Below are 21,591 nucleotides of genomic sequence, written 5' to 3'. Positions count from 1 at the left end.
CAGGCAAAATCTACTAATGAATTGCAAGTTAACTCAAAACCCTACATGTAGCAACTAATGAAAACCAATTAAACAATTTAACTTTGCTTATTTCTTAGTCTTAGAAAAGATTTCTCAACCACGTATTTTACACTTGAGTACAACTTTCATGCCAGATCTCTAAAGATGCATTAGCAGAAGAGGACTTTCGGATGTGGCCATTTCTCTAATCACAATTATGAAAGCCATCATCTTAAGGAAGCATCTACATTATACAAAGCTTGGGATGAAGAGGAAAGCCTCAGGGAGTAGTTTATGGCTTCTCACTCTACTAGAAATAAAATCATCAGAGGAAGTGAAAGAAAGACAATCAGAGAAGTGAGTGTTGAACCAGGCAAACAATTTTTTCCTATATGGAAAATCTACCGTGAAACTGCAAAAACTGTTTACACTATAAATTCAGTATCATGTAATATATAAAAACAGAGTCTATAGTTCAGGTTTTCACAGCCACTTCAGGGATTTAGCTCTTTAGACCTTTACATTGCTACACACAAAATGAGTAGTGCCAACTCTTGTGCTTCTATTATTAGTCTCTCACTATTTGCGGTCTCCTAGGAGCCAAGAAAACACGTGAGCAGATAAATTTTCATCCAAATTTACAGTTACTTATGTATGTACTTATATTTAAATATATGGCCCTCTTGGCTGTGAAGAAACCCCTGGACAGGGAAATCTCTATCCATCATTTAGGTAGACTCAGAACATTTGGTGAGAGACTGGTCAGTACTGAAGTATGTTTTGCACTGGGGGCTTTATGTGCCATCCTTGCTCTCTTAGTGAAGAAAGTTAATCTGCTCTGAGCTCTGTCCTGCCATGCCTAGACCATCACTGGTAGCTACATTCCCACCTTGTAACAATACCTTGAATAATTTTATCTTCTAGTATGGGTTTTTTTCTGTGAATTTAGTGTTGGCATCAGTTATTCCAGTAACATCAATGACTGCTCAAGTACAGGAATTTGTTCTCTTTCTGACCTTTCTTTGCAGATAAAGAACTACTGTCTCTCTCCCTGGAACTGTTCTTTCATGATTCAGAATCTCTTTTTTAACAAATAAGAACTTATGGTCACAAGTTTTACTTACCAACAGCCCCTCCCACCACCAAAACCAAAATCCTACAAGAGGCAACAAGACTTGTAATGATAGGACCCAGGTCTCAGTTTTCTGTGAGCCTGATATGATAGTTTGAAGTGTACAGGCAGTCTAGTTTCTTTTCAGTGAAGGTTTATTTTAATCTCTAAAAATACTCTGCATTGTGTGAGACCTATTGACTATAAACTCTATAGAGTTAAATGCATTGCTCTGATAAAACCAAATCTGGCTCATTATCAAAAACACAATTATAACCAACAGCTGACCTGACAGTCAAGATCAACACTAGGCTGACCAGCAAAGCCTCAGAATATCTGCTTACTGACAGGGTTCACTGCTGTCTAAATAAATGTGATGCTGTGACCTGATTCAGATGATGTTAAAGCATCTTTAATTCAGATATCCTGGTAATTTGTCCCATGAAGTGACTAAAGGGGAAAAGTTCTAAGTAAGCAGACACAAGATAACTCTTCTCTAGTTTTATTTTTTTTTTTTACTTGAAAAGAATCATGGATATGTTACAATTGATCTTTCAAAACTACATTCCTACTTTCCGTCTAAGAATGAAAGTTGCAGGTGAATGCTTGGCTCTAAGTTAGTATCAGCAGTCCTGACTCTGTGTGACTGGCCCGCCACGCTGCTGGCTTGCAAGAGAATGGCTCTAGCCAGGGCCTTCATCCCAAACTTTGTGCAAGAAGCAACACGGAACAGGTTACGGGGACTATTGATTCTATCGTCAGTATGAGGAAGTTGAGTGCTTTACCATCAAATGCCAGGAAAACTTGATTGAGAAGCTTACTCATCTGAAATGAGTCAGGGAAGTTCCAGTGGTGTGTACTGAGAGCGCATAGTGGGGATTCCTATTGCAAAGGGCTCTCATGGCTTATATTTCGGTATTACATTTATTGTCACTGCTGGCTGTGGGGTGGGAGTAAAATGAACACATTAAGGAGCTGCTTAATTAAAATTAATAAGTACATGAGTAATGTCATACAATTGTTATGCTCTGATTATTTCCTTGTTTAAAACTGTTTCTTTCAATGGAAATTACCAAGGATAAGATATGAGTCACACCCACCCCAGCAGAAATAAACTGAGGCGAAAATCCCCAGTGCGGGGCTGCCCTTGTGCCTGCAGCGAGGAGCAGCGCGGTGTTTCTGTGCGGCCGCTGCTCAGGCGCAGCGACCCGCCACGCGCGGGGCCCGCGCACTGCCCAAACTTTTGAAGTTTTCGGGATGCGATACGCTAAGAGCGGGGGCTGAAGGGTTTGACTGGCGGTGTGCTCTTGATGGGGCCGCACCTGTCCCGGGAAGGGGCGGGAAAGTGCAGCGGCCGCCGCCGCTACTCGGCGGGGCCCGTTCCTGGGGCAAAGGCAGCGCATCCCCCTCCGTGCTCGGCAAACGCAGCCCCAGGAGCGCCGAGGGGCAGCCCCTTCTCCCCGGGCGCTACCGCTGACAGGGGCGGTGGCGCGGGGCCGCCACAGACAGCCGCGGTTACATAACCAGCGCCTGTGGGGGCGGCTCCGCCGGTCCCGCCCCGCCAGAGGCCGGCGGACAGCGCGGAGCGCCCCGGCCGCGCTGGCACCGAGCGGGCAGCGGCTCCGCGCCGGCCCCGCCGCCTCAGCGGGCACGCGCAGGGCGCATGCGCGCCCCGGGCCCGCCGGCGCGCCGGGCATGCGCGGGGGCGGCGGCCGGGCAGCGTCTGAGGGCGGGCGGGCGGCGGTGCCGGTGGAGCCCGCGGGGCACCGGTGGTCCCGAGCCCCGCAGCCCGGCGGGGGCTTCACCGGCGGCCGACCGACGCCGGGGCCCCCCGGGGCGGCAGCGCCCGAGCCGGGCTGTGCCCCAGTTTGTGTCCAATCAGAGAGTGCAGCGCCTGCACCGGGCGCGCGGCAATGCGTAAACAAGCCCCGGGAACTCCTCCGCCCCCCGCGCTCCCCTCCGCGCCGCTCCCCGCGCCGCCCCGCAGCCGCCCCCGCCCGCCGACAAGTCCGGCGAGGCGCGTTCCCGCCGCTCCGCCGCCCTCCCCTCCCCCGCCCGCCCGCCCAGCCGGCGCCGCCCGCGCTGCCACACGCACCCACTCCCGCACACGCCCGCGGGTGCCCGTGGCCTCTGCAGGGGAAGGTAAGGGGCCCGCCGGGGGCCGCCGAGCTGCGGATGCGTGCAGGGGGGATCATGTGTCATAACAAGTTGTTGAACGTGACATTGCTCTTGAACTGCGGCGGCGGCGGACGCCGGGCCGCCGCCGAGTAACTTTCTCCTCCAATTCTGCGCTGAGGAGGGAGCCGGCGGCGGCCGGGCAGGGCGGCGGGGCTGGAGCCGGCGGGGCTGGGAGCGCTCGGGAGAGGCTGGTGCCGTTCGCGGCGCTTGCGGCTTCCTGGGGAGACGGCGCGCAGCGCGGCGGGGGACGAGCGAGGGCTCCGCGTCTGGCGGCTGCTGCGGGAGCCGCTGCCGCCCCGGCGAGGATTTTTCTAGCAAGGCGCCAGGGCGGGCAGCGAGCGAGGAGCGGGTCCGAGCATCTCCTGCCGCGGGTAGTTATCCCCGCTGATGCTCCGCGGCGGTTTGGCTCGCTTCCGGCGTGATTAGCTCCGCTTATTATGTAAGATGTCACCGGAGGAGGAGAGGCACAAGCCCTCGGTGTGGCGGAGGGGGACGCACCGTCCGCCGCGCCTTGCCCGCTCCAGGTACCGGGGCAGAGGGAGCAGCCCCGGCCCGGAGCGGCCGGGAGGGAACCGGAGCTCTCCTCCCCTCGCCGTCCGCCGCTGGAACACGGCTGCTCGTTTTACACGTGGGTTGGGTGTGTTCCCCAAACCTTGCCGTTGAGCAGAAACCTAACCTGTCCTGCTTCGTCTCCCATGTTTGATTGCTTCTATTCTCTCTCAAAGAAAAAAAAAATAAACATTTGAGCATAAAAAAGTTTAAAAACTTGATTTCTGCTTCCTTTATGTGCATATTTAGTCCATTAACATGATGTGGAGACGATTGAATGAATCATCAGTTCTCTGAAATAAAAGCACGTGAATCATCTCACATACATGCAGCACTGTGAGGGAGCATGGTTGGTACCGTGGCTAGTGAAAGGTTGGTGTCAGTGTCTGACACGCAGTGGGATGTCAGACCTACAGACAATGCTCACAAACCCAGCGGGTTTCCTGCGGCTGGTTTGTGAACTGTGAAAGTTTTGCACCATTCAATTGCAGTTTTTCTGGCTCAGTGGTTAAATGGTAACCTCTTTCAGTTAGCAACTTGTTACCCATTATTTTAGCCAAAGTCAGAAGAGAGATGCAAATGGTAAGAATTAAGTAACTTTGTTCAAAGTGTGTTAATTTGAAGTAATAAAATTGAAACAGTTATACCTAAAAAGTAGCATCACACTATGTCCATACCCTGAAACCAGAGACAGATCCTCGATGCTTTTAATCTGGGTTTTGTTAAGCAGAAATAGTCTCTGTTGAAGTAAAAAACCCCATGAATATGTGTTTTTGAAAGTTAAGCCAGCTGATTTCATAAATGTGTTGGAGTTGTACCTAGATGGACTTCTGTTCCTGGTTGTTTTGCCTGTTGGTGTTTTAAATGAGATGGAGTCTGGATCCTAAATACAGTTGTCCTTTCAATTCCAACTTGCTTCCAAAGTGGAGTTTTCACCATCCATGGTTTTGGGACACATTCTTCTTTTCCTGTACAGAGGCAGAACTATGAATTTTACAAGATTACTTTTTCTTCCTTGGCTTACCTGCCGCTGTGAAGAATCAAAGTCAGTGTTTCTAGCAGGTAGTGCTTCACACATACAACCACGTGGTTTTGCAGTATAAAGTAAGTGAAGGTCTTTGAATATCTTGCTAGTAAACTATTCTGTTTTATGTGGCATCAGGTATCCCTTATCACACTGCCTGTGTTTTGTACCTCTTGTCGTTCTCCACATGGGAACAGAAAGGATTGATTTGGGTGTTTGTCACTGTTTTTGTTTGTCTGGAACTGTGCACTGGCCCCTCATAGTATTAATTAGAGGGTTGGAGCAGCTAAGTGTGGGAAAACTGTCTGACTTCAGGGTTCATTGCCTGGCTTTTAACATCTCCCTATCAGAAATTCTGAAGTTAACCAAATAAAGACTGCGCATGACAGTGAAAGCACTGTAATAGAGAATCTCTTAGGTTGTCAAATTAACAAAAAAGGGAAATACTGATTTATTTGTGAATTTCATTCAACAATCAAATAGCATTCATCCTTATTTATTGAATTTCCTTAAAAAGAAGATAAAAAAATTACAGTGTGTGGCTCAGACCTCAGCTGAAAGCAGTAAAGGAAGTAATACTGAAAGTGGACTTACCTCTCTGCTCTAGCTTGCTTTCCTTGCTCCGTGAACACTCTAGGATTTAGAGTGGAAATGAAAAATTCTAAGTTTCACTTCTAAGCCTGCAGAATATGCAAAATAAAGTGAGATAAAATGTATTGGTTTAGAGTTGCTCCTGTGCAGCTCCGTTTTTAGGACTGATAAGCAAATTACTGTGGGATGCACAGAAGAACTTAGAAAAGTTAATGCGGTGAAATTTATCTGCATTGCCTAGAGAAAAGCAATGCAGATAAAAGTGAAGTGTCTGAACTTTGTATCTTGATTTTTGCCATGTAGGGGACGCATAGGAATTGTTCTTTGCATGAACTACTGATGTATATATATATATCAACATTTACACTGCCTTTTATTAAAAAAAAAAGTCAAGTTATAATCTTTATGTGCTTTGGAAGACTGGTGCCAACAGCATCTTCATATGTTCTCTAGCTATCTAAATTAGAACATCCCAGTGAGGAAAAAAAATTAATCAAACAAAAGATTAGTTTCTTTTTGCAGTTCTGGCTGTAAAGACCCTTTTTAGATATGTGCTAGAGTCCCAAGCAAAGTTCGGACCTTTTCCTGTAGAAAGACATACTGCTGGTGGTGAAAAGAGGAGTCCTTTCTTCAACTGTTGAAAACTTTGTACTACGTACACCTTAGCTTGGGGTTGTTTGTTCCCCAAATCCTCAGTTAAAACACATTTGCTGTAGTTGTCTGGGAAAAAAGTTTTATCTCTATTATTAGACTCAATATTTGAACGATTAAGAAACAAAGTTGATTCTATATCAGTGTTGTGGCTGTTTTGAGTGGTGGTGGGTAGTGCCTTAGGTATTTCTTACAATGAAGCTTATTTTCCTGATTATTGTGTTTTTGCCTTTAAATTTTTCCAGTAGGTGTAGGTGCTGTGAAAAGTAACAGCTTGACAGGCTTTGAGACTGAAGCTCATCATGAGCAGAGCAGGTGTAGCAGTGGCAGCCAGTTCCACTGGGCTGTGACAAGGCAGTGTCTGTCTCAATGTGTGTCCATGGGAAATACAAGTGTTGCTGTCCTTGATTACTGCTTATAAAACAAAAATTGTTCACTGTCAAGTGTGGGCCACTTCTGGAATGAAAGATATGTGGTGTTACTTGAGCGCTATGGTCTCAATAGCTGTCACTATTTGTTCTTACCTGTGAAACAAATAATTTTGACGGGTTACCTAAAGCTGAAATAATTTGTTCAATTATTAATAGTGAAATTCATGCATATGTCAGTAGCTTTCCTAACAACTGACCAAATTTACTTACTACTGTGCACTAGTTATTTCTTTCCTGTAATGGAATAATTTTGTTTGCCATTGGCTTATGTATGTTTTGAGATTTGAAAGGAATTAAGAAAGTAGTCCGCTAATTTGCTATAATACTCCTATTTTCATAAAAGATCTGACCAGGAAAAGAGAAGAAAACTTATTTTCTTAGAAGAGGTTAAAGATGAGAATAGCAGTTATTGGGAGGATCTTCACTTCTTTGAGATACTCCTGTTACTGACTGGTGCATCACAGAGAGCTTCAAGCTGCAGTCTGTAATGGTTCAAGAAGTGCCTTCCCACACTGAGTCTTCACTGGCAGTTGAGTTGGTCCTCATTGTTTCAGAGGGCACACATGGAGATGGAGCAATGAGGAACAGGTATCCACACTGCAAACAGGTGACCCTTTTGCTCAGCTTTGGTACCAGTTCTTCCATAAGGAGGAAAACCACTTTGTGTTCACAGTAATTCTTATAAAGGACCCTTCCCACAGACAACATACCAGTGGAGATGTAGTAAAGAATAGCAGTGAGACCTAAATGGTGAACAGTGATATTTTCCTGATTCATGGCTATGATCCTCATTACATGAGTGATATTGATGGCAGTGTTACAGAATTGTATTCTGTCAGCTGAATCTGTGAGTACAATCTGATACCAGCAGGGAGAGTCCTAGTTCGTAATTGCTGTAAAATTGCTCACATCCAATTTGTCATTCCCATCTTTCAAACTCCACCCTACACACTTGTTTTGCTCACCTGTTGTTGCAGCTTAGTGTTTGAAATGCAAGCTCTTTGGACCCCCTTGTATTTCAGTCTGACTTTTTGCATTGTGTTACATCTATTAAAGTCTTTGTGTATAAACAAAGCACCTTAAAGTAAGGGAGTTCAAAATTTAAATATTCTGGTGGTAGATTTTAGTGCTGGTTACTACTTTTCAGATCAGACAGAGAGAGAAATTCTCTCTGCCACATAGAAGTAGTTGCTCTTGAGATAAAAGTCTTGAATGATTCTTAGAGAAGTGTCACCACTGATTAAAGTAAATGTAATTACATTTATTTCATTCCTTAAGAAGAAGAATGGAATATGTAAGAAACCAGACTCTTGATTATTTCATAATGAAAAGACAGTTCTTCTTTCAGATGAAAGATCATCTCTTAAATAGCCAATATGTGTATTGAATGAAGTTAAAGATGTTTCTTTCTTTCATGGTTTTATAAAATTGTTGTTTACTTTTTTGAAGAATCATCAGTACTAGTTGCAGAGACAAAAGATCCTTTATGTTATATAAATGATATTTTGAGTAAGTATTCTTGGTTGATTCTGGCTGTAGAATTTTCCTGCATACAAAGTGATTTTGAAGAGCTGCTTAATCAAACCAATATTTTTCAGCTTTCCATCTTAACTCTTTTGATATATCATAAATAAAGTAAATTTTTATGCTTTCATCCCAAATGCATATTTACCAAAAGTGCAAGTGGGTGTTTTTGTTTTTGTTTTTTTTTTTTAGTGGATTGTGATCAGAGAATGCAAATATGTTTACAGTAATTTCACAAATACAAGCCGCACCATTTTGACCAAAATTTTGGTGGAAACCCGGAAGTGCGGCTAGTACTCCAGGCCGGCTAATATATTAACAAAAATGTGATATCTGCCCTTACCTGGTACCGTGCTGGTCCTGTCCCTAGCAAAAATGGTTTGAAATCCGTGGTTTCCCGGTGTTCCGATGATGAGCCAATCAGAGAACATCTTATTGCCTGTTTGTGGATGGCAGCATTACTGAGAGGCAGGGGGTGTTATCGGGGTGAGTTCCCTTGGCGCGTTCTCTCGGCAGTTTGATAAAAGTGTGTGATATTTCTCTGTACTTTTTTAAGTGTTTTCAGTCTTGTGCGGCTGTGCGGCTGGCCATGCTTGCGTGGATCAGGGGAGGGGCCGGGCCGGGCCATGCCCGCGCGACTGAGCTGCTGTTTAAAGGCAACGCGGATCCATTGGGAATGCTCACAAAATGACCACATTATTGTTCCTGTCTTTTTCGGCTTGTAAATAAAGGGTATACTGCCACAGCTATGGTCTGTGTCTTTTTTCACTTGGAAATAATGTTTCCGAGGTCGGCAGTAAGCCAGTAAGCCCCGGTGAGCCGCGATTCTGTTACTAAATGACGACTTTGTGAAAGTTCACCGTGAATGAAAGTGCGGCTAATATTTGGGTGCGGCTTTTTTATTGACAAAGACATCAATGTTGCTGACACACCATGCGGCTTATACTCCGTGCGGCTTGTATTCGTGAAATTACTGTACTTGAAATAATGTACTCAGTGACAGTTAGTGCCTCACACAGGCTAGTGTTTAAAATCTACTATCAATGTGTAACTTTTGTGTATTCATTGCTGAAAATTTAAAATGTAAATTTACATGGGATTAGCCTGCGGTTCAAAATTGCCACTAATTGCAGAGAAGCTCTTTGAGCTTATTCATTGTGAAACCAGTGAGACTTAGAGGAGCTTTACTTTCACATCTGGCTTCTCAAGGTGTAATAGCTCTTAGTACATCCACTGGTGCAATAGGGAGAACCACACAAACAGTTGGGCATACAAACCCTCCTTCAAGTTTTGAACAATAGCAGCAAACAATGAACTCTAGGTAGGGCTGCAGTTCCAGAAGACATCTACAGCCACTGCTTAGAACAAAGGAAGTGCTGCTACTATGGCCAGTGCTCTCTGGTCCCTGGCAGTCATTAAACTCCCAAATAAATTAGGTTTAATTAAGCCAGCAAGAAACTAGGAAGAAGTTTTCTGCTACTCTAGAGTATTAAATGGACTTACAGATGGATAAACAAGCTCCAGAATGGTGCTTTCCTTCTTTTTGGTACAACAGGTCTGTTAGATCAAATCTGTTCATCTAACTGTAGGTTTAGGCCAAATTTGGAAGAACTAATGTAAGTTTATTTCAGTTATGGCAATTAAATAGCTAATTTGATGAAAGGTGTGGTTGTCACCTATAAAACAATGATGGTATTAGTATGGGTAGAAATTCCAAGGTAGTACTCTGTCCTGGGCAGAAGGAAAGCACATCATTCCCACTGGAACACTGGGGGCTTTAGCTGGAGACATGCTAGAGACAGTATCTCCAGTTAAGTCTATTATTCTTGATATCCAGAAGATCTGTGAACCCTCATTTCTACATTTGACTTGGTGATCAGGATTGAGAAGTGGGGGATGCATTCTGGCAGTGGAAGTCTTGCTTATATGTGTGTAACATTGACAGAATACCATAAATAGAATGCATACATGTAGAAAACAGTTCTCTAATATTTACTGAAGGTAATCTCCTCTCTTCTTTTCTTGGATGCATGCTAGGCTATTAACTCTCTGTTTAGGTCACATGGGCTAGAGTTGCCGCAGCAAGTTTGGTTTTCTGTGGTTCTGGACTGTGAGATACAAACTCTGCATCTGACTTCTTTCTTGACAGAAAAGAACCCTCCCCACTCCTCTCATCTAACTGGCTAGATTTCTCAAGGATATATCATATGTAAAGAATATTTGCAAACATCTGCTAAACATTGGAGTTTTGTATTTACAGTTTCCATCTTTTGGAGTGGGTGGGTAATACAAGATAACACTGCTGACTGAAATTTGTTACAAGGGATGATAGCTACTTACCCTGTAATTTTTACTGTATGTTTTCAAAGAAAGTGTCTTGACTCTCATGAATCAAAAGAGGAACCCATAAAAATACAAATAGTTTGAAACATTAGCTTTAGCTGGTGAAATCTGCTGTAACTTAAGCTGCAGTTTATCCACTTGACTTAATGCCAGTATTGAATATGCCTGTAGAATGAGTAACCACAAATACTCCTTGTACTTACTTTAGCTAAGTTACCATAGACTTGAATTGCTTATAAAATTGTCAGTTATTAAATAATTCCAAGAACAAGATTAAGGAGAAGTTGTAATCTTGCCTGGTGTAAAAATGTTTTTGATAACCTTTTCATTGAGCCAGGACCTCAAATTTGATTTAATTATTGCCCTTGTATTATATATGCATTTTTTTCCTGTTCTTGTGAAAATAGAAGTGTTTGATCTAAGTATAGGCTTTTGAAAAAAGTAATCTAAGTTTATACATGTTCTTAGGTGAGGCTGGTTAGAGTTTGCCTGTGACATTTTCCAAAGACAGTATCTGCAGCCAAGTCATTGAGTAGAACTTTCCCTTTCGTTGTTCCTCCTTGAACAGCAGAGAGAACAAGCAAAGAACCTCTCTTCACTTCAGTGCTTTCTGGCTTGATATCGACTCTGTTTATTCACAAAGGTGAAGTCTGTTTGACAGGTGCAGAAGTCGAACTGCTGACAACTTAGACTGCATGGAGCCATAGTAACTCAGCAGTAGAATTCCTGTATTTTGGGAATGGTTAAGTATAAAAATTAAACTGTTCTGATATAGCTAAAGGGCCAAAATGTTAGGAAATTTCTCTTTTTAGGTTGTTGGTGTGACCATAATTTATCCATTGTAGTGGTCCTCACTTCTGTTCTTAAAAGGTTTTCTCCCCAACACCCCCTTATCACCTGCAGTGTAGAATGGGCACAGAGGAATGCTACAGGAAGACAAAGGATAGTCAGCACTGGGAAGTTGAATACTGCCTTGGAGGGCTAGTATCTGCCTATCTTGGATACTGAATCAGTGTTTTTTGCTGGCTAGGTAATGTAGGTCAGGGCTTCACAGATGGCCTTTCATTTTTTCATTTGTAAAACACATGTAGCCAAATTTGCTCTTGTTTTGACATCACCAGTACAATCAAAATCATGTGAAACAGAGCTGTTTGCTGAGTTCTGAGTGTCCTGAAAAGTTGAACCTTTGAACATCAGGGGTGTGGAAATAAAGAGTACTTGAAACAGTTGGGACTTAGACTTCTATATTTCCCTTTTCTGTATCTGTAAATTATGGCTTACAGTGTTATCTTGTTGAATAGGCTGTGGAGAAGATTCTTTTATTACTGTCTTGGGAGCGCTGAAATACTGGAGAATGAGTGGGTATAACTGTGTGTGTTATCAAACACCTGGGAGTAAAATACTAAAAAATGGCATAACTGTCTATACTAATTTGTTTGGTAGTGAACATAATATTAAAACCAGTGCTGCAGTTCACATATGTGCAAAGGGACAGATTTTTTCTCTGCAATTGTTTTGAAGTCTGTAATTTTTACTGAAGTTATAATGATCTCAGCGGGCCCCGTTTAGGTATGGAATTCTGTTGAGTTCGACTTCATGGAGATGTATAGGAGATTGGTTTGTCTAAAGGTTGAGTATTTAAACAAAGGAATATAATGGACAAATTGAGTTCAGGGAGAGACATTAGTCATACAGGTATATTTTTCTCTAACGTGCTTGGGTGTCCTGCTTGGAAGTACAAAGGTGCTATTTTATTTCTTAAAGGAATTATGCATTGAGGTGCATCTGTGTAATTTTTAATCAGATGTAAACTCTTGCTACCCAAGCTTGGAGAAACTAGGAAGATACCTGGTAATGTTTAGTGTAATATAAAGACAGAGCGTATTAGCTGTGGCTCAGTGCCATGGTAACACCATTAGGTGTTACCCTGAACAGAGCTCTGACTAGAGTATGGCTTAGAGTCAGCTTCCAACAGACACATCTTGATGCTAGTACAACCATCTTGCAACTCTCCTTGTCATTAAAACAAGATTCATTAAAAATTCTTTATTAAAACAAAGAAAGTGTTCATTAGGGAGTTGTGATAGTGATCCTATGGATGAGTTCTGAATATGGAATTTGCATGAAGAAAGGCAGAGTTTAGGGAAGAACTAGTGCAAGTTTAGGACAATAGAAAGAAGCTCACAATGCTTGAACCTGGACAGTGCAGAGCCTTCTCTTATACAGCAGTGATTGGGATGTTATTGCTTGTGCTTAGGTGAAATTTATATTGTTCACAGCAATAAACCCTCACATTCCTTCAAAGTGGCAATTGACAGTTAAATGTTGATTCCTGTACTTTCCTATCAGCATAAACATTACTCAGCATCCTGTATTGAGCGAAGCCCCAGAAGTTTATTTTGCAGGAGCACTTTTTAGGTTGGAGTAGATCAGATAACTCAGTGTAGTGTGTAAGAGTGGTAGAACACTGGCATTAATGATTGTGGCCATTCATTCAGCTACTGGACAGCGGTGTTAGATGAAGTGTTATGTTGGTGTTACAAGTGTTACATCTCACAGGCTAATTGAACTCCTAATCTATAGTCACTTCTTTCTGACCACATTTTTCCTAAGTGTTTTGTGAGCTGCACAGGTTTTAAATAGTGATTAAAAAACCGATGCTCCATTATTACTCATTTTATTATGTTCCTGTGAGCATCATTCTTTTGGAAGTCACCAGCTCTGTAGGTCTCAGTCTCTAGACCTATACCAAATACAAGGAAAGCAGTGATTCCATTTAAGTTAAACAGGGCATGGAAATCTGACTGCTGACTGTGCAGTTGCTGCTCTTGGCTCACTATCTTGTCTCTTGTACCAAAATTAATCAGTGTAATATGACCAGGAACTCCAGAACTTTTTTGAGTGGTCCTAGCATAGGAAAAAAAACCTTTGAAAAAGCCTCTTTGACAACTTGTGCTTTTATTTGTTCAGAACATGCACAGGTGCAGGAGGAGATGTTCAGGCTGTATTCCTTCTCTGGAGGAAAGGCAGTAGATCAGATCTTTGCAGGACTTAATCACTGAGAGTCTTCTTCAGAATTGTATTCCTGTAAGCAGATAGGTGCTAAATATTTTCATTTGTGGGGAGGAGCAGGGGCTGGAGTTGTATCTGTGTAAACATATGCTTACTGTCATTACATTGTTTTTTAGGTCTCATGCTTGTGCTTTTCTCTGCAATGCTTCTGAGTTAGCAAGACTTCATATTCAGAGGTCTATTTTTTTCATTGTCTCTTTTTTTTTTCCTTTGCATGTTCCTTCTTCTTTCACAAACACAAGGAGTTGATTGAAATCCAAGTAGAAGATAAATTTTGGAATAAGAAGAAGCCTGTGTATGCTGAAAAAAATTACAGAAGGATTGTTGGAAGAATCTAGAGTTCAAGTTCTGGTATGAAATTCTAAATATTTTCCTTGGAATTCAGGTCACTGTCTACTCTGGAAGACAAACCTCACTTAGCATAGATGATAACATGTAAAATAGTTCCATTGAGTCTGTGCAGGCTGGGCAAAGATTACTTTTTACTAGAAAAACTATGTTTAAATGGGTTCTGACTAGCATAGCTCCTACTCTGTTGTACATAGTACCTGCTAAGATATGTTTAATCCTTTAATCAAATGAAGTGTCTTATATATATGAGAAAACTTATGTAAGAAAACTTTTTTTTAATATGGAAACTAGCCCAAAAGTCAGGTCAACTTTCTAGTGCTAGGTTTTTTACCACTGTTAAAAATGTTTTGAGTATGATATTTTTTTCTTCCTTGGTATGTAGGACAGAAAACCATTTTAAATACTTCTTGAGATAAATTCTTCAATCACTACAATATAAAAACAAAAGAAAATTCATTTTTTTAAACTCTAAAAGGTTGAAATATTGCACACATTTAAACAATGCTTTATCATTATTCACCTAGAAAATACCTTGGCTATTTCTGACTCTATTTTCACTGAAGGCACTAGCAAGCATTCCTGCTAATTTAAGGGCCCACAATTTGAATCCTTTATATTTATTGCAGAAGTTCTAAGTTTAAACCTGAAAATTTGCACAAAGCAAGAAAAAGGGTCTTTCGTTTAAAATCAGATTGGTTAAAACCCAGTAAATTTTATTTAAATTTAGAAAACCTTAATTGCTCTTTTTCACTTCCATAGTACTAAAATGACATATATTTTTTTTTACTCTTTATTATCTCCAGGATTGTGCTATGTAATGACTTGTCATGCCAAAAGTTTACTGACTATAATCAATCACCTAATCCTAAAGAAATGGCTTGATTATTTTTGATCTTATGTAGGTGAACTTTCTGGTACAATTTCACAACCTTTGTCTTTGAAATTGCAAGACAGAAGACTGGAAGATCTCTATGCGTGTTTTCCAGGCCCATATCCCAGGTGCTCTTTCATAAAAACACCTGTTCAGTATCCACTGCACTGCAATTCAAGACATGATCTCACTGTTTCTAAGTGCCAAAGTCAGCTGATGTGAAGTGCTGCTACCAGGAGTGGTTAGTTCTGTGTTCAGGGCAGCCAGAAGAAAGAGCAGGGAGAGGAGAAACTCATTAGTTTAACAAGATGACACAAACTAAAATTAGTTTAAACTAAAAAATTAGCTTAACAAGATGGCACAAACCCTTGAGTAACGACAAACGCTTTGGTAAAAATGAAATGGAGACATAATCTGGCAATTTTATTACAGTAAAATAATCATGATTTCTCTACAATAGACATTTGATTCAAATGTTAGAGTCAGCTTAATTATGAATCAAAAAGCAGGTAGAAGCAAAACAATGTAAATGGGGAAGACTAAACATCATGTCCTACCAACTCCTTCCACACTTAAAACTTCAGAAATAAGTCTGCAGTGTTCAGTAGTTCATGAGGGAAACAGCAGGAAATATCACATAGAAGTAATTCTAACATTGATACATTGAATATAAACTTAATTAAGCTCCTTGACATTAGAAGAGTTCAGATAGAAGTGTCAGACTCTTCCATGTGCATATTCCAGAGCTAAGACCTAAGATAATAAAATAGAAGAATAGGCTAGATAGCAAAAGAGAAATCACTCACTACGTAGAAACTATTTGTAGGTTCTATTTACAGAGTGCCTCATTCTTCCCTCACAAAGCCCAGACTTCTAAAGGAGTTTTGAGGGGTCATGGTATAATCAGCTGCCAGTGTCAAGGGGAGACAAAAGAACGAAGGTAGTCTTAGATGAATGGGCAAGGGGAATATCAAGCAGTTGATGAATTACATTGATTGAGTGGTTGTTAATGCTGTGATCACCACTCAGTCTGAACTTGATTCTGGCAATTGCATGTCAAGAAGGATGCATAAAACTTGGAATTTGTACAGAGAAAATCTAAAAGAATGATAGAGTTCTTGGCACACATGCTTTATCATGAATGGCTGGGGGCACAGCTTAGTAAAAATAAAGCTAAGGTGGCACTTCCAGATAGCAATCAAGCCATCTCTTGATACTGTCTTTCATGAACTAAATGGAAACATTTGAGACATAAAGTATTCAAAACCAGATTATTCTGTCTAGCCAATTAAAAGAAAATCAAATTACTCTATCTTAGAAAATGAGTTAATAAAAACAGACTAATTCAGACTAATATTAAGTATTTTTAATTTTTTTAACATTTGAAACTAGTAATGGTTTTTGTAGACCACTCTTTACAATAGAAAATGAAGAAAGATGCTTTAGTCAAAATAATCTGTGGAACTTCAGAGAAAAATTAATATTTTTAGTGCAATTCAGATTAGATGATTGGCCTTTTTTTACTTGGTATGCATTGCAGTAAATGTCCTGCAGTCAATCTTTGCTGTAACTTTCTGAAATTTAATTGCACACAGTCCTGGCAGAGAGTTCTTTGTGCAATTACCTGAAATTCTCCAGAATTCAGATTGCTAATTCAGAAAATGCAGAACAGAGGGACATCTATAACAAAAAGACAGCAGGATGGCATTAATCAGGTGAGACATTTTCAAGTACAGCACATTTAGTGTGGTTTGTCAGCACTTTATAAAGGCATGATAGGATCCCTTGTAAAATACCTGACTATTTAAAATTTAAAAGTTCTTTTTACTCCTTGAAAAAGAAGATGTATTCAAAAAGTATGTGGAAAGTAAAGCAACAGCTAGTCCTGCAAAAGATAGCCCTGGGGTACAAGGGGAGCTGTGTACTGTATTTGCATAACACGTTGGTCTCAAAGTAGGTTAGACATCTGCTTAGCCATTAAGTTTTCTGTAAAAATACTGTTCCCTGCTTGTTCTGTATTAAACCCTTCTCCATTTATATTTTTATGTTCTTTAAAAATAAACCTAGAAAAGATGTGTTGTTTTAACCATTAATGAAAACAAACTAGCTAAGGTGCAGAATGGTCCAAGATCAGCGTTTCAGAATTCTTTCAGAAGGAAGAAAGTCAGACTCGATTGAATGGCTCATATTTATTTTTAAAATAAGGTTAGAGAAAATAAATATTGCGTGCAATTGTATGCCCAGCTTCCCTAAAGTATCACAGGGGTGTATGTAGTGTAAATAAAACTAATATATGCTTAGGAACCATAAGAAGTCAGGATTCCTATCTTTCAGTCTCCTTCTCTTCGTTGTGGCAATTTTTTTCATACCACTGACAGAAAATAAATATTTTGTCATGCTCAATAAATATCCCTGTTAATAACCACATTCTTTAAGCCATCTTTGTACAATATTTCAGTGGTAGGAAAGATAGAGCTTTGCTTCAGATGTGCAGTAATCTTTAAACCACTTTAGAAGATTCTCAGTTTGCTCTAAGAAGTAGATTAAACTAGTTCTTCACTATTCATAATATTTTTCATATGTGACAGTGATGCAGTGTTTATTTTAAGAGACAAAAAACACAGTTCAAATCCCCTTAAAGTCAATAGGGAAAATTTCTTGCAATGGCTTCTAACTTAGACTCTGTATATTTGATTTCTATTTTACCCATAAAATTTATGTATGAAAATTTAATGCTAAGTGTTTGTTTTTGATGTAATACAGCTTTTTAATGCTCAGTGAGAGGACATTAAGAATATTCAGTAATGCAACTGGTACCTTCCTATGAATGCAGTAAAAGTGACAAGTATTTAGTGGGACAACTAAAATACTATCATTTGTATCTAGTATATTCCCTGTCTTAAAAATATTTAATAACCTGTTATAAATATCTGTCTGACATTATGCCATAAATCTGTATGATTTCTTGTAATGAATATTCATATACCATACAAATGAAACATCTTCCAAAAGCGTAGAAAACAATATCCCTAACATCTGTCACAATCTTCTCACATATCCTCTCTCCCAGGTGAGAAGCATGTGTAGTACATGGCTGTGTTTTGGTAGAATTTTTGTGTTTAGTTTGGGGCAAGTGTGTTGAAAGCATTTATGCTGACAGTTTATAATCTATGTATAGTGTTACACAAAATTATTCTAATTATGCTAACTGACCTATAGGCAAACTAGAAACTGAGCTGTATGCTGCCTGGGTAAGTACTTCATCTGGCACCCAGCCCACTCCTGCATTCTTTCCATCCCTCAGAGATGTTGGTCATGTTGTACCATGCACATCTGCATCTGGCCATGGAGAAATGGGGCAGCCTATATCTGCTTGTAACACAAATACAGGCTTAGTCACAAGTGTGAATAAACCCCCAGTACCTACTCATACATCACTGGGCAGCACAACAGGAAGGTGGAAAATCACTAATTTTGTTTATCATGGTTTTTTTGTGGGTTAAACCCAGTGGGCAGCTAAGCACCACAAATTGCTCACTTCCCTCTTCATGAGGGAAGAGAAAAAGTAAGAAAATTTGGGAGTTGAGAGTAAAAAAAATTCCAAGTTTTTAAAGTGAAGGATAGGTGAAAGATGAGAGAAAGGAAAGAAAACAAGTGGGGCAAAGGCAATCACTGTCCACAGTTGTCCCACAGGAAGACTGATGAACAGCCAGTTCCAAGGAAATGGCAGCTAACATCCCTAAGCCTCCCTGTTATTCCTTGTCATGACTGAATGTGGTGTTACATGGCATGGTGTATCTCCTTGGTTAGTTCAGATGATGTGCCTGGTTGCATCCTCTCCCAGTTTATTGCACGCCCGCAATCTTCACTGTGGTGGGAGTGAGAAAGAGAGAAAGCCTTGCTGCTGGCCAAGCACTACTCAGCAATAGGTAGAGCCTTAGTGTGCTGTCAGCACTGTTTGGGGCAGGTAACTAAAAGGCTATGTGAGCTGCTGAGAAGAAAGTCAATTCTGTCCTAGCCAGGCCCAGTACAGCTATTTAGCAGGAGGATTTAAGCATTTGAGACTTAAGCTATAAAAAGCCATAGAGAGCATCTGAGTAACAAAACATTTTTCAGGAAAGAGGAGCACAGTATTTTACAGATAACCTTGGTGCTTTTGAACACATTTTGTAGGTCACGTGGTGCAGGAGATGAATATTTCTAACTCGGACTGAGAAGGAAATCCACACATAAAAGATATTCAAGGTATGTATTTGTGTGTCCCATTGAAGTTGCTCAAGAATTGAAAAATAAGAATGTGTGTTTTTCTTGGACAGAAGTTTGTATTTAGGTCAGTAAGTACTCTGTTTCATTCCTTTCACTGCAGAAAACAGACTACTTATACAGTTGTGTGCATTACATAATCCTCAACTTTCTCTAACTAGAGTATCAGTTTTCTTGTGCAGGAGCCTTTTGGATGTTTTGACTAAATGTCTTTTCTGCCTACTCCCATCTAACATAATGCATTCCTTTTTTAGAGAAATGAGATCTGAAAGATCATATTTGGCATTAGTCTCTGGTGGAACAGAATTTTTTGCTGGAATTTACTGAGTTTTGCAGGTTTACTCTCAGTGCTGTTGTGGGAATAGAGAGAAAAAAGGCTACTGTTATTTTTGTTGACACAGAGTCCGTAGGGATGTAAGCAGTCTAGTGTTCCTCATGTGAGTAGTTTTCTTTACCTAACATTGTTTGAATATTGTGTGAAAACTTTATTCTTTCCTCATCTCTTCTCACATGCTAGTGGAGTCACTGACTCCACTGTGAAGTAGAGAGTTTGCTTGAGTGCTTATGAAGTATTGGAAATACTTTATGCAGAGTAGAAGGTACTTACAGTGTCTAACCATCCTGGGAGGTGTGAGGAAGGGACTAGAAAAAGAACAGAAATTTGACAGTCTCAAATGAGCAGTTTCTGCCTGTGCAGTGATCACAACCTAAGCAAACATAACAAAACTCCCTTGGGACTATAATGCCATCTTTGTGGCTTTAGGACTGAGAGGTGCAACACAGCAGTAGACCAGAGGATCACTTCAGTTCTGAATAGTCCACAGGCTTCCAGCACACTTGTATTAGATAATGCACTGGAATTTTCTCACATAAGAATTACAGGAGTTAAAAGGAGTGACACTTTGTTCTCCCAGTTATCATGCACTGTGGACTATATCCTTTATTTGATGTCTTCACCCCTGGTTATTGGGAGATTGTGGTACTTGTGCATGTGTGGAATGGGAGTAGTTTAGAAGCACATTTCTAACCACGATGCAAACAGTGCAATGATGGAGATATATTTAAACCTCACTGCAGAGTGAATCTGTAGCAGCATTCTTCTATTTCCAACCAAAAATACTTTCAGTTAATTGCAAACATAAGATGAGACAGTATTTCTGTCTTAGTGATTGTTAATATTAACTGCTGCTTTGTAAATGAGCGTAACTTGGCATTTTTATTTCCTTTTTAATAAGTCATGTAGAGCTGTAAGACACTGTATCAGCTCTAGATGTGTATTAACAATCTCTCCATCGCAGCAGAGGTAAAAGTACATTTAAATACATCACAGAGACATAAAAATAACTTGTTTCAGGAAGTCATGATGGTATTGTGTGGGATTAGACTGTGTAAACAGCAATATTCATGTTCATGAGATGTTTGTTAACATGAAAAAGAAAGATGAGTTGATGGGTCTGAATCTTTGCCATCTTAAGTGATCATTTGCTCTTGCTTAAAACCAAATTCAAAAATGCAATTAAAACACAAAGCTCTGTTTCAGTCACAAGCGTATAAAATTTTGTATCTATAAATACATGGACACATACTATATAAGGCATGAAGTTCTGAAGAATCCAGCTTTTTATCTTCAAATATTTTATCTTGCAAAATGTTTTACTTGCCTCCATATGCTGAAAATTTGAGAGTTAACTGTTAATTTTTTTACCAATCCTGTTCTAAAACTATCTGCCAATATCTTGACTATTTTCAGGAGCTGGTATCAATAGCAGTATGAGGCAAAATGTAGGCTATGTGTTCAATATGGCTATTTTTTAAAAATAAAATCTCTCACCTCAGAGATTAGCTGTCTGGTTTAAAGCATGTCAAATTAACATTCAGATGAAGACTAATGTTGTGATTAACACATTGTATTGGAATTTGAGAGTTGGAGGTTTAATTCCTAGGCAGTCATGTCTTCCTGTGTTGCTGATACCAAAAATTTATTAGGAAACAGCTAGAAATATTTTAGTCTTTATGTAAAACAGGCTCAGTAATGCATCCTTTTCTTAACACAGTTTATGTTGGAGACATTTTAGAGCAGATGGACTCTCAAAAGGATATGTTTCCACTGCAGCTGAAGGTATTAGCTAAATGGATATATTTGGCTATATTTGCCCTAAATGTAATCTAGCCAGTTTTGTTAAATACCAATAAAAATACTGTCAGGTGTTTCAGTAAATGGGACCCAGCTTGCCCTGGACCTTGTGTGGCTATATGATGCTGATATATCTGTTCACTTACATTATTAATGGGGTTAGCTAGTTCAAAGGATGGATCTGCTTTTCCCTTTCAAAAGACAAATTGTTTTCTTTTTAACAGCTTTTGTCTTATTCCTTTACTAAATACTGTAGTCAACCTTTAGATTTTCTTCTGATTTATTTTCTTCTAGAGGCAACAATTTTCCATCCTCTGTCTTCCCTTGGCCCTCTCTGTCCCAAAATACACAGACCCTTCCTTTATGCACTGAAAACTAAAAGGCACACCTTTGAGGCTGTTTTGCTCAACAGAACTTTTACTGGGGAATGCTAGTTGACAGTTGCCCCAGAATTCCCAAGGTGTATGGTTTCCTTGGTGCTTTCAGAAGAGCAAAAAA

At 40.3% G+C, this 21,591-nt stretch overlaps 1 protein-coding gene across 1 annotated transcript in view; it reads left to right on the top strand.

The window, feature by feature from the left end:
* The first annotated feature begins 3,167 nt into the window (after window positions 1-3,167).
* PCGF5 (polycomb group ring finger 5) overlaps window positions 3,168-21,591 on the top strand; it is a 67,811-nt gene continuing 49,387 nt past the window's right edge. Inside the window, exons 1-3 of the mRNA XM_033065762.1 lie at window positions 3,168-3,253; window positions 13,717-13,825; window positions 18,870-18,941. The gene's annotated coding sequence lies outside the window, so the exon portion shown is untranslated. The remainder of the gene's footprint in view (window positions 3,254-13,716; window positions 13,826-18,869; window positions 18,942-21,591) is intronic.

Source organism: Catharus ustulatus, chromosome 8 (assembly GCF_009819885.2).
Source record: "Catharus ustulatus isolate bCatUst1 chromosome 8, bCatUst1.pri.v2, whole genome shotgun sequence".
Classification (NCBI taxonomy): domain Eukaryota; kingdom Metazoa; phylum Chordata; class Aves; order Passeriformes; family Turdidae; genus Catharus; species Catharus ustulatus.
The sequence above is the reverse complement of the archived record's forward strand: the minus strand, read 5'-3'. Positions and strand labels throughout refer to the sequence as shown.